Source organism: Chinchilla lanigera, unplaced genomic scaffold (genome assembly GCF_000276665.1).
Source record: "Chinchilla lanigera isolate Chin_1 unplaced genomic scaffold, ChiLan1.0 scaffold00012, whole genome shotgun sequence".
NCBI lineage: Eukaryota > Metazoa > Chordata > Mammalia > Rodentia > Chinchillidae > Chinchilla > Chinchilla lanigera.
The window spans coordinates 23,949,205-23,960,922 of record NW_004955413.1 but is presented as its reverse complement, the minus strand read 5'-3'; the positions used below and the strand labels follow the sequence as shown (position 1 = coordinate 23,960,922).

General features: G+C 49.3%; 1 long non-coding RNA gene across 1 annotated transcript in view; it reads right to left on the bottom strand.

Annotated features, from left to right (window-relative positions):
- The window catches only part of LOC102005357, a 15,615-nt gene that overhangs the window by 2,061 nt on the left and 1,836 nt on the right, over positions 1-11,718 (bottom strand). The gene's annotated exons all lie outside the window — the stretch shown is intronic.

Here is an 11,718-nt window from a genome sequence, read left to right as displayed (position 1 = left end):
TTAGACAGTATTACTCTGTAGTCCAGGCTAGCTTTGACCTTGCAGTGATCCTCCTGCCTCATCTTCCTGGGTGCTAGAATCACAGACATGTGCCACATATGAGGCTATTTTTCAGTTGTTTTAGGTTTGCAGAAAGTACACAAATTTACTGCCCTCCTCCCTCATTTTAGTTACTTTTCTCCTTGCTTGAGACAAAATACCTGACATCCAAAGTTGAAAGAAGGAAGGTTTATGTAGCTCATGGTTTGTAGAGGTTTCGGTCCATAACTGGCTAGCTCCAAGGCAGGGTGGCACGGCAGAGGGGCGTCACAGGACAGGCAGGAGGCAGCAGCAGACAAGTAGCAAAACAGCAGAAGCAGTAGCAAGCAAGCAAGGGTGCCTCCTCGTATTCCACCCAGGCTACCTGTCCTTTGGGTGATGCCAGCCACAGCCAGGCTGGGTCACCCTGAATCCCAGCATCACACCCTTAATCTCAGCATCACACACCGTAGATCCAGCCAACTCTGAAATGCCCCACCTATGACCACATGACACTTTGAGGGGACATCTAGATACAGGTTGTAACACAAAGCCTCCTAATCAATATCCCACGCCAGACTGGTACATTTATTATCAATCAGTGAGCCCACATGGACACACCATTATTGTTCAAGGCCCATAGCTGATATTTGTGTGTGTCTATGTGCGTGGTGCTGGGGGTCAAACTACGGGCTTTGCACCTGCTGGACATCTCAGCCCTACTCTGTGGGATTTGACAAATGTCTAGTGACATGTGTCCACCATGATGGTCTCTACTTTAAAATCCTGTGTTCCTCATATCCTCTCTCCTGCTTTGAAACCTGTAGCAACCACTGATTTTTTTTTTTTTTTTCCAGTAATGAGGATTGAATCCAGGGCTGTCACACTGAGCTACATCCCCAGCCCTGTTAGAAACCTTTAATTTTGAGATAGGGTCTTTTCTTTTTCTTTTTTTTTTTTTTTTTTTGCGGTACCGGGGATTGAACTCATGACCTCGGGCTTGCCAGGCAGGCACTTATGCCACTGAGCTATATCCCCTGAGATAGGGTCTTACTAAGTCTCTAGGTTGCCCAAGCTAGGCTCCATCTTGCAATTCTCAGCCTCAGCCTCCCCAAGTGCTGAAATTACAGGTGTACAACTCACGTCCAGCTATGTCTGATATTTTTAAACCATCTCCATAGTTTTCATTTTTCAGGGTGACAGAGTTGGAACCATACATATGAAGCCTTTTTCAGACTGACATTTCTTTTTTTAAAAAAATTTTGTTTTTGTTTTTGTTTTGTTTTGTTTTGTTTTTCTTCTGGTACCAGGAATCAAACTCACGACCTTGCGCTTGCCAAGTAGGCGCTGTGCCACTGAGCTAAATCCCCACCCCATTAATTTTTTTTTGTCTCTTTGAGACAGGGTCTCGCTATACAGTTCAAGCTGGCCTTGAGCTCACTTTGTAGCCCAGGTTGGTCTCAAACTCGCAACAATCCTCCTGCCTCAGCCTCCCGAGTGCTGGGATTACAGGCATGTGCCACCACGCCTGGCTCAGATTGACATTTCATTTCGTGATTGGCATTTAAGGTCCCTCTATGTCTTTTCAAAGCTTGATAGGTTATTTTTTTAAGCACTGAGTAAATTGTCTAGATAGACCACACTTCATTCATTCACCTACTGAAGGATATCTTGGTTGTTTCTAAGTTTTGGCAACTATGAATGTAACTGCAACAAACATATGTGTGCTGTGTTTTGTGAAGCCATAAATTTGCAACTTATTTGTGTAAATAACAAGGAACGAAAAAGAAAAAAAAAAGGAGCGTAACTGCCAGATTGTATAGGAGTATACGGGAGGCTGAGATAGGAGAACTGCAAGTCCAAGCCTAACTTGGTCAACTTTTCAACTTAGCAAGACCATGTCTAAAAAAAAAAAAAAAAAAAAAAAAAAAGAAAGGGGCTGAAGGGGCTTGGGATGTAGCACAGTGTGAAGGCCTTAGTTCAATCCCTAGTACTGCCAAAACCAAAAGTTTATTTTTATTAGAAACTAAGCACTCTTGCCAGACACTCTTCCAAAGTAGGTGTAACTTTTTGCATCTCTGCAAGAGTGAATTAGTATTTTTATTGCTTTATGTCTTTGTCAGTGTTTGGTATTACCAGTGTTTTGGATTTGGAATATTTAATGGGTGTGTACTATACTGGTATTTTATTGTTTTTTTTTTTTTTTTTTTTTTGAGACAGTGTCTTGCTGTATAGTTCAGGCTGCCCCTGAACTAACTATATAGCCCAGGCTGGCCTTGAACTTGCAGCAATCATCCTGCCTCAGCCTCCGGAGTGCTGGGACTAGAGCTGTGTGCCACTCTGCCCAGCTTATTGTTGTTTTCATGTGCATTTCCCTACTGACAGAGGAGGTAGAGCAACTTTCCATATGTTTATTTGCCATCTGTTCTTCCTTGGTGAGATATCAGTTCAGATCTCTGCCCATCTTTAATTGCGTTGTTCACTCCCTTATTGTTGAGCTGTATGGGTTTTGTACATTTTGGGTAGTGGGCCCTTATCAGATACATCTTTCATCAATGTCTTCTCTTTGTCAATGGCACAAATCTATAATCCCAGCATTCTGGGAGTCTGGGTAATTTAGTGACTTCTTGAGACCCTGTCTCAAAATAAAAAATAATAAAAAGGCTGGGGATATAGGTCAGAGCAAGGCCCTGGGTTTAATCCCTAGTATGAGAAAAACTTAGAGTTATGTGTGAAAGTTTATATGAAACATAGAGGAACTTTGTGGTTAGACTTGGGTCTCACACCCGATACCTCATTGTGTATATGCAGCTATTGCAAAATCCAAAACAAACCTGAAATATGAAACACTTCTTGTAGCAAGCATTTTGGGTAAGGGATCCTGCACCTCTATTTTTTTGGGTCTGGTGGGGTTTGTGACACTGAATTCTGTTTCCCACCACAATGTCTTCAATCATTTGGTTTTAATTCTGGATGGAAGTGGGGTCGGCACACACCGAGTCCTTTTTATAGCTTCCCTGCTCCTGAGGGGATCGGTTACAGTCGCCTCTCAGCTGGCTGCTTGTCATTATTAAACGGTTTTTCCAAGATCTCATGTATGCTTTATGTTATTACTTTTAATTTAAGGATACAAAATCCAAGCATTCTGTAGGCTGAAGCCGGAGGATGACTGCAAACTCAAGACCAGCCTTGGCAATACAGTGAGCTCAAGGCCAGCCTGAACTACATGTGAAACCTTGTCTCAAAAAAAAAACCATTAATTTAAGGATACAAAATCAACCCAACAAGGCTATGGAGAAATGAAATGAGACAAAATTAAATAAAATTGATTGCACCCTCCATGTCACCTTTGATCTCGCTAGCAGTGGTGGTTCTTTTTTTTCTCCTGACAATACTTTTGTTCTGATTATGATTCTCATAGAGAATTCACAGGATTTCCTATATTTCTAGCATATTCATGGTAAATACTTTAAATCACTGAACCTGGAATTTTATTGGCAGCACGCAAAAGGGTAAGCTATGTTTAAAATCACAGCTCTAGCCAGACATGGTGACACAAGTCTATAATCCTAGCATGTTGGGAGCCTGAGGCAGCAAGATTATGTGTTTCGGCCCAGCATGGCCAACTTAGTCACTTAGCTTTTGTTTTTAAATGATCTGTTAAATGCTTTTATTTTTCCCAACTCAACAAATATATATATATAGTCTTTTTGAGACAGGGTCTCGCTATGCAGTTCAGGCTGGCCTTGAGCTCATTTTATAGCCCAGACTGGTCTCGAACTCACAACAATCCTCCTGCCTCAGCCTCCCGAGTGCTGGGATTACAGGCGTGTGCCATCACACCCGGCTGATGTAACAGCCTTGTATCCAACAATTTTTTTTTTGGTACCGGGAATCGAGCTCATGACCTCGCACTTGCCAGGCAGGGTCTGTGCAACTGAGCTGTCTCCCCACCCCTCAATAAATATAAACATCTTGTACAGATTGCTTTCACCTGGCCAGGACAACAGTACATCTTTATTTGGCCAAGGACAGCTCTACACCTTATTTGGGTATTGGATTTTTTTTTTTTTTTTTTTTTTTAAAAGACAGACTCTCACTTTGTAGTGCAGTCTGGCTTCAAATTTGAGACAATCCTTCTGCTTTAGCCTTCCAAGTGCTGGGATTACAGGTGTGAACCACCATACCCAGCTGCACTGGATTTTAACCATCTCATTATCTCCTAGGACATTACTCTATTTTGCTCTGTTGAACAAATTATGCTTATAAAACTGTATCTAGGGGCTGGGGATTTAGCTCAGTGGCACAGTGCCTGCCTGGCAAGCGGAAGATCGTGAGTTCGATTCCTGGTACTGGAAGAAAAACAACAACAACAACAACAACAAAAAACCCTGTATCTATTAACTATTCTTCCACAATGGTGGGTCTTAGCGAGATTTCATTTAACAAGCTGGTTTCTGGCCAGGTGTGATGGTTCACGGCCATAGCCCCAGCACTTGGCAGGTTGAGGCAGGCGGATCCCTGTGAGTGTGAGGCCAGCCTGGGCTACACAGTGAGTTTAAGACCAGCCTTAACTACATCGTGATACCTTGTGGAAAAAAAACAAAAACAAAACTGGTTTCCAGTTTACCTCCAATAGATGGGAGTAACACGAAAAATACCCACAACTCAGGTGTTGGTGGACCTCAAGCTCACTCACTGCTGTTGGGAACGTGAAAGGTACAAGGATGCGACAAGACTGTTTGGCAGGTCTGGGGGCTGAGCCCTCCTGCTCCCAAGGGTGTACCCAACAGTGAGGCAGAGCTGTATTTGTGAAAGGACGCGTGCATGGATGTTAACAGCAGCATAGCAGTTAGAACCGTCAAGCAGGAAGTACCATGGGCCGGGGATATAGCTCAGCAACATAAGCACCTGCCTGGCAAGGGCAAGGTCCTGAGTTTGATTCCCGGTACCCAAAAAAATAAAAAAGGGGAAGTACCCAAGTGCCCATGAAGCAGTCTGTTCACACACAGGACTGCAATACAGTAATGAGAACGAGTGATCTATGCATGAATCTGCCCACAAACACAGTGAGGGGGAACCTCATTGACTCTGGTGAATGAAAGATTCAGACACATGCTAGCAGAAGCTGCATGATTAGTGAGGTCCAATTAGTCCCTGGTGAGAGATGACAGTTGATCCTAGTGGGGGTCTTGCCTGGAGGGGCCATGGGGAGGCTGTCAGAGTACTGGAAGTGGTCAGTATCTTGAATTGAATAGTGGTCATCTGGATATACTGAGCTACATACATCAGATCTGTATACCCTACTATGTTTTTTTGTCTTTTTTTTTTTTTTTTCCCCAGTACCAGGGATTGAACTCACAACCTTGCGCTTGCCAGGTAGGTGCTGTGCTGCTGAGCTAAATCTCCGGCCCCCTACTATGTTTTATAGATGAGACATCAGTCTGCCACCCCCACCCCAAGCCCTGCAGACAGAAGTCACCTAGCGCAGGCAGAGTGGATCCTCAGCTAATACGCTGACCCAGCCGCTCACCTGCTGCGTATTTCCCACCCCGCATGCTCTCCACCCAGAGAAGTGGGGACACCCTGTCTTCCCTTCCCCCAGTCTGGGTGGCTTTGTGACCAATATAACAGAAGTGACACTGGCTGACAGCCAAAGGCAGATCATAACAGGCAATGGTTTCCCCTATGTGTCTTTGACATGCATTTTTGAAACCACCGGATAGGAAGCTGACTGCCTGCCCCGTAAAGATCACTCAGAGAGACCACGGGGACTGAGGAGCCCCAGCTGTCCTTACTGTCACCCTTTGCTCTGTCTTGCTGGGTCCTCCCCAGCTGCAGCCTTCGGAGCTAAATAAATGCTGCTGGTTGCTTTCTGCTACTGCATTATGGGTGGATTGATACACAGCACATGTAACCAGAATGCCAGGCAACCATCTTCCACAGCACCACACCCATGCCAGCTGCACCAAGGCACGCTCAGCTCCCTGCTGCAGAAATGTGCTTACTCTTCCAGGCTGCTTCTGCCACACCTCCCCTGGGCAGCCTTCCTGCTTGCAAGGCGGGGCAGTGTTGAAAGCAAGCTGATTCCAGAACCAGAGTTCTGGGTTCAAATCCCAGGCTGGAATTCCCAAGCTGAGTACCTTGGAAAAATTAATTGACTCCGTGCCTCAGTGTCCTCACCTGTCCAGGTAGTAACAGTAGATGCTTCATGAGCTGCTATGAGGATTAAAGGTATTAATCTGTGGAAAGAAATCAAAACCATCCTGGGACACAAATACTCCAGAATGTTGAGAATTATCGTTATTGCCAGAGGCCCTGGTGCTCCATCCTCTGAGCTCTGGGAACCCAATCACTGAGAACTAAATGCATATCATTCATTCATTCATTCATTCATTCATTCATTCATTCATTCCAGGCATGTTAAATGCAACTGTGGGGATCACTGGTGAGGTCTGCTCGGGGTGTGGGCCGTCAGGAGTGGATACACACACCTTTCACCTATCTGCTGAGGATTCCATGGCTTTTACCCATACCTCTGGAGTGCCAGCTGCATGCCCGGCTCTGAGCTAGTCTCCAATGACACAGTGACGGAGGAGGTGGCAGCATCTCTGCCCCCAGGGGTGGACATTCTGTGGGGTGGACACATACATAAAAGAGTGGGCAGGTTCTGATGTGAGTGCCAGAGAGAAATAGGTCTGGAGACAGAAGAAAGCGATGTCCTCCTCTGCATAGGTGGGCAGGGGATGGGGCTCGTATGCGGAGAAAGGAGGGTGTGTGGAAGCCTGTGATGAGAAGGGATGCAGCGGTGCAGAGGGAGGCAGGGCTGGCTGAGGTCAGTGTGGGCCCAGGTGCCCAGCACAGGCCAGGATGAGCAGGGAGGTGCTGGTGGAGCCTGAGGCCACCCGAATTGCTAGAGTCATAGGTGGTCCCAGCAGGTAGGGTCTTCAGGATTATAACAGCCAACACTGTACAGTCAGCCTTTCCTATCCCCAGATCCCACCTCATGGATTCAACCAACCCTGGATTGAAAGTATTAACCCCCCAAAAAAACCTCACAATAAAAAATAACAATATAGCTGGGTGCAGTGTATTCCCATCATTCTAGAGGCTGAGGCAGGAGAATTGCAAGTTTGAGCCCAACCCAGGCAACTTAATGACTTAGAGAGACTCTGTCTCAGAATAAAAACATAGAAGCATCCTGGTGTGGTGACGCATGCCTGCAGTCCCAGTACTCAGGAGGCTGAGGTAAGAGGATTGCTGTGAGTTTCAGGCAAGCCCGCCCTGTCTCATTTTTTTTTTTTTTGGGACACCAGTAATCAAACTCGGGACCTCGCGCTTACAAGGCAGGCGCTTGTGCCGCTGAGCTACATCCCCAGCCCATGCCCTGTTTCAACAAAACAAAACAAAATGGGCTGAGGATGTAACTCAGTGACAGAGTGCTTGCCTAGCAAGCACAAGGCCTTGGGTTCTACCCCTTACACTGGGGAAAAAAAAAAAAAAAAAAAAAATATATATATATATAATATATAAAAGAATAAAAATAATACTGATTAAAAGCAATACAGCCTAGCAAGTATTTCCAGAGCATTTGGTGTTTTAAGTATTCAGAGATGATTGAAGGTACACGAGAGGAGATATGAGGCCATATGCAAACGTGATACCATTTTAGGAGGGGACTTGAGGGTCGTACAGGATTTTGGAATCTGAGGGGCCCCCTCCTCTATGGTATCGGGGGACTGTTTTGGACACCTGCTATGTGCAGGACTCTGAGCTAAGGTCTCCGTGTGACTTCATCCCCTCCCTTGTCCCCAGAACAGCCCCGTCGGGCATGCTGTTATGCTCTGAATTCACAAATCAGGAGACTAAGTTCAGAGAGGGTATGGACGCAGCAGTTTGGCTGCAGGACCTGCTCCTGTCCAGCCCCCCCATCCCAGGCAGGGAAAACGAGGCCAAGAGAGCGGCAGTGACTCCCTGGAGTCCAGTAACAAAAGACGGGCCGAGTAAGGATTTGAACCCAGAACTCTTTGTCCACAGCCTGGGCTCTCACTCTCAAGAAGGGTCCTGTCTCGGGTGGGGCAGCTTGGCCACAGCCCTGCCCGAGTGTTGCTTCCTCCACTGTACCTGAGGCGGTACTAGGCCACCCTCCAGGGGGTGCCCGACATGGCTCAAGTCCAGAACCTGGCACCTGGTTGGCTGCTCAACTCATGGCATCTATGGCAACCCCAGTAGCTGCCTCCCTCCCCGGAGAACACCAGCGAGCCCATTACTCACCGCCTTCCAGCGGGGCGCCAGCTCACCTCACCGCCTCCTCTGAGTCAAGGGGCGAAGGGACGGGCTGCTGCGGAGTGGAACACTGCGTGTGGAAGCATAGCGCCCCTGGGGCGCGCACCAGATTTCCGGGCTCTGGGCCATTGTAAGCTCGGCTCCTTCTGCCCCGACTGCCCTTCCCACTGTTGTTCCTCCTCACCTGTACTTTTTGATGCCTGTGGGCAGAGCTGAGAGTTTCTTCCTCTTCTGCCTGCAAATAACTTACTCAAAGCAGCAAGGGAACGCCCGCTTTCTCAGGGCAGATTCATGTGGGTTCAAGGCACTCAGGGTTGGGCACAGATTGGGCAGACAGCTGTGCTGGCCTCAGGGAGCGGCACAAACAGGACCCCTCTAGCTTCACAGCACTGGCTGTGGAACCTGGACAAACCTGTCTGGTCGTCTGACCAATGGAGTGACAGGAGGACCTGGGGGTGGTGGTTAGGAAGACTCAGATGCTAACCCTGGAAATTCACACACACACCTGCTGTTGAGTGCCACCTCTGTCCTGACCACATGCCATACAGCCGACCCTCTCAGCAGACACAACCCTCACTGTCTCCCCTGAGGCTCGGGCTGGGATTTGAACCTGGTCCGGGTGACCCCGCGGCCGCAGCAGGCCGCAGCAGGGAAGGCACGCAAGCCTGGGGGTGACTCAGAGCCGGAGGCCCGCCCTTTCCCGATGACTCAGCCTGGATGGGTCCCTGGGCTTTCTCTGGAATCCTGGGCCCCAGGCAGCCTGCCCAGGCAGCCGCCTCCTCCGCCACACCCTCCTTGGAGAAGGTGGTGGCTTCAGCTCCGGCCTCGGCTGCCCCTGTGGGGTCCCCGCTTCTCTCAAGTGAAGGGCTGGCTGGGATGGGAATCTCCCTCCAACCACCGTGGGGCGCAGAGAGGCCACAGAGGTGCCGAGAGGTGGCCGGGGTGGCCCAGATTCAGGGAGGGATGGAGGAAGAAGCCTAGAGTCCATTGTCGGGGGAGCCTGCCTCAGCCCACACCCGAGCCCCGGCCTCAGGCCCCATGCCCAAGGCGAAGTGAGGGCATGGATGTCTGCAACTGGTGTGCATTCAGTGAGGACCAGGCACCCTTTCTACTCTTTCCAGGCAGGCCGCTGGGGTGGGGGAGGCGGGGAAGGGGAGGTGGGCAGAGGGCCACCCTCTGTCTGGTCTTTCTGAAAGTCCCCAGCTCTCAGGATGCTGAAGCGTGGCTTCCCATGGCATTCCTATGTCTCCTTCCACCGCAGTTTCCCCAGTATCTATGTAAAGACCCTTCCAGCTGGAGTTTCCGTGACTGGGCACCGAGACCTCCCTGAAGTCCTCTCCCCACCTCCCTCTTAGAGCAGGTCCTGTTAGGGTGGCCTCTGTGTGGAGGGACCCTGGGCGGCGGGTGGAGAAGGGACACACACACTGCGTGAACTCAGTCGAGGGTGTGCGTATAGTGGCTGCCTGTGCTTGCGCTCTGCCCAGTCTGGGTCCGCATGCCACTGTCCTGATGAACAGCCACCGTGTGCCAGGCTCTATGCTGGCATCCATCTGGCCCAGGCCCTGCTCGTGGTGACAAGATGGCCACACAGGGTGGGATCACTGGGCCGGTGGAGGACAGCCCAGGCTCGCCAAGGACCGCACCGCACAGAGTGTATTATAATCAGAAGGTGCAGGGCCAGGGGACCGATCCCCTGAAAATATACGTAGTTAAAGGAGAGAAATTAATAGGTAGTCAGAGAGGGGTCGGGTCCTCAGGGGAGTCCATGCAGAAGATGAGACACCAAAACTGTGGCTAGGAGGGAAATCTAAAGAGAGTCAGGCCTTGGGATCGAAACACAATGGCCAGGCCTGCAGGGTTCCCTAACAATAACAGCAACTTGAGATTGTACTGCAATCAGCACCCAGATAGGCATCAGACACCCAAGTGGGTGACTGGAACATCCGACCCACGCTCCCATTCCTGTTCCAAAAATGCCTTTGTTCTTTCTTCCTACAAGCTGTAGATAAGCTAAGGTTAGGGATGCTCACTGATACACCTTGCTACGCCTCGCTTCCCCACTGGGTCAATATTAGCTCGGTGACTGGACTTGTCCCGCTGTAGGTTGACTATTTGACCGCTAGCTACCTACGTTGTACCCCCCTTATGATTTTGCTGTATAAAATGTCCTCGGACAAAGCCGGGTGTGGTGGTGCACACCTGTAATCCCAGCACTCGGGAGGCTGAGGCAGGAGGATCCTTGCGAGTTCGAGACCAGCCTGGTTCACTTTGGGCTACAAAGTGAGCTCAAGGGCAGCCTGAACTGCATATTGACACCCTGTCTCAAAAAGACCAAAAAAAAAAATTGTCTTTGGATAAACAGCCTCAGGGTCACCCACTTTGGGGATCCCTCTGGTCTTTTAAGAGCTTTCTTCAATCAAGCTTTCCTTTTTTTTTTTTTTGGTGATACTAGGAATCAAACTCGGGACCTTGGGCTTGCCAGGCAGGCACTGTGCCACTGAGCTACATCCTCCACTCAACCTATCCTACTCTTAAGCTCCTCTGTCCTCAGATCTGTTCTTTGGTATTGGGAGATGTGAACTTGCATATTTGACATCTAACAGATTGAGCGTTCTCTTCCTCGTGACAAAGGATTGCATGGGTTCCCCTGCTTCTCTGGCCCTGTGCTGGTGTGGACAGGACAGTAATGACACCAGGGGGTGACCAGCGAGGCCGTGGCTCTGCCCCCACGCATGCTTCTCCAGCCTCCCATCCGCTGCTACTCCTGGGGATGTCCCGGCATAGTTTCCCAGTGGAAGAGGACGGGACCAGAACATGGCAGCCCCAGGGGATGCTGGGAGCAGAGAAAGTAGCACAGTGGCTTGAGGGGTACAAGGAACTCCCTGCCTATAGGCTCCTTTCCCAAGGAAGGTGACATTTTACTGGAGACCAAAAAAGTTCAAAGGACATCCTTCCCACACGCTGAGGGACAAGCAGAGAACATGCTGGGAGAAGGCTCTGAGGCGGAAAGAGCTGGCGTGTTCCAGAACCCCAGTGAGGCGGAGGAGGAGCGGGAGCCGTGGGATGAGGGGGTGGGGCAGCGGTCAGGCCTGGGGCAGTTTGTAGTTTGTTTCAGTTTGGTGGGAAACCTTCAGGAATTTTTAAATTTGAGAGAAACCTGTTTGGTTTTTAAGATAATCTTTCAGCCAGATGCAGTGGTGTGTGTGCCTGCAGTCACAGCTACTTGGGAGGCTGAGGCAGGAGGATGGCTTGGGGCCAGGAACTGGAGGACAGCCTGAGACAACATATGGAGAGATTCTGTTTTAAAAATCAAAACAAGCCGGGCGTGGGGGCGCATGCATGTAATCTCAGCACTTGGGAGGCTGAGGCAGGAGGATCGTTGTGAGTTCAAGACCAGCTTGGGCTACAAAGTGA